Raw genomic sequence first — 1,018 nt, 5'->3', positions numbered from 1 at the left:
ACCTGTGACATGGGGGTGACCCAAACTGAGTCCTGTGCATTGTCCTGGCACCCCCAGCCCTGGGGTGGTCCCCACGATGTGGGGGGGGGACCCCAAATTGAGACCCACGTGTGATGTCCAGGCAGGGATGAGCAGCCCCAGGGCAGTACGTGGTGACATGGGGGGTGACCCCAATTGTGTCCTGTGCGTGTCCTGGCAGGGATGACCATCCCCAGAGTGGTACCTGTGACATGGGGGTGACCCCAATTGTGCCCTCTATGTGTCCTGGAGGGGATGATCAACCCCAGAGTGGTACCTGTGACATGGGGGTGACCCAAACTGAGTCCTGTGCATTGTCCTGGCACCCCCAGCCCTGGGGTGCTCCCTACGATGTGGGGGGGGACCCCAAATTGAGACCCACGTGCGACATCCAGGCAGGGATGAGCAGCCCCAGGGCGGTACCTGGTGACGTGGGGGGTGACCCAAACCGAGTCCCACGTGTTGCCCTGGCAGGGATGACCAACCCCGAGGTGATCCAGAACCTGGAGCGGGGGTACCGGATGCCGCAGCCGGACAACTGCCCCGCGGAGCTGTACGAGCTGATGAGGCAGTGCTGGAAGGAGAACCCCGAGGAGCGCCCCACCTTCGAGTACATGAAGAGTGTGCTCGAGGATTTCTTCACCGCCACCGAGGGCCAGTACCAGCAGGAGCCCTGAAGGGCCACAGGACCCCCCCCCCCGTCCCGTGTTGGGGTGCTGGGGGTGCTCCCCTGCGTCAAACCCCCTCAGACTCCATGAGCATCACGGTGTTGGTGGACTCTCAGCAGTAAAGATTTGGAGCACTCCAGACTTTGGGAGGGGCAGATTTCACCCCCCTCAGGAGGGGATGGACGGCCAGGGCAGATCCCCAGTGGTGGCAGGCTGGCACGGGGGGCTCGGTGGGTGCCCACCACGTTTTTCCAGGGTGGAAATCCAGCCTCCAGCCGCACATGGAGCTGCCCGGGGGTCCCTGCAGCTCCTCGCCCCGCTCTGGCTGTGCC

The 1,018-nt window shown here is 64.1% G+C and overlaps 1 pseudogene; it reads left to right on the top strand.

Moving 5' to 3' along the window:
- The first annotated feature begins 418 nt into the window (after window positions 1-418).
- LOC113980061 lies at window positions 419-702 on the top strand (annotated as a pseudogene).
- The last annotated feature ends 316 nt before the right edge of the window (window positions 703-1,018 follow it).

Source organism: Neopelma chrysocephalum, unplaced genomic scaffold (genome assembly GCF_003984885.1).
Source record: "Neopelma chrysocephalum unplaced genomic scaffold, ASM398488v2 Primary Assembly neopelma1_92035, whole genome shotgun sequence".
Taxonomy (NCBI): Eukaryota; Metazoa; Chordata; class Aves; order Passeriformes; family Pipridae; genus Neopelma; species Neopelma chrysocephalum.
The sequence above is the reverse complement of the archived record's forward strand: the minus strand, read 5'-3'. Positions and strand labels throughout refer to the sequence as shown.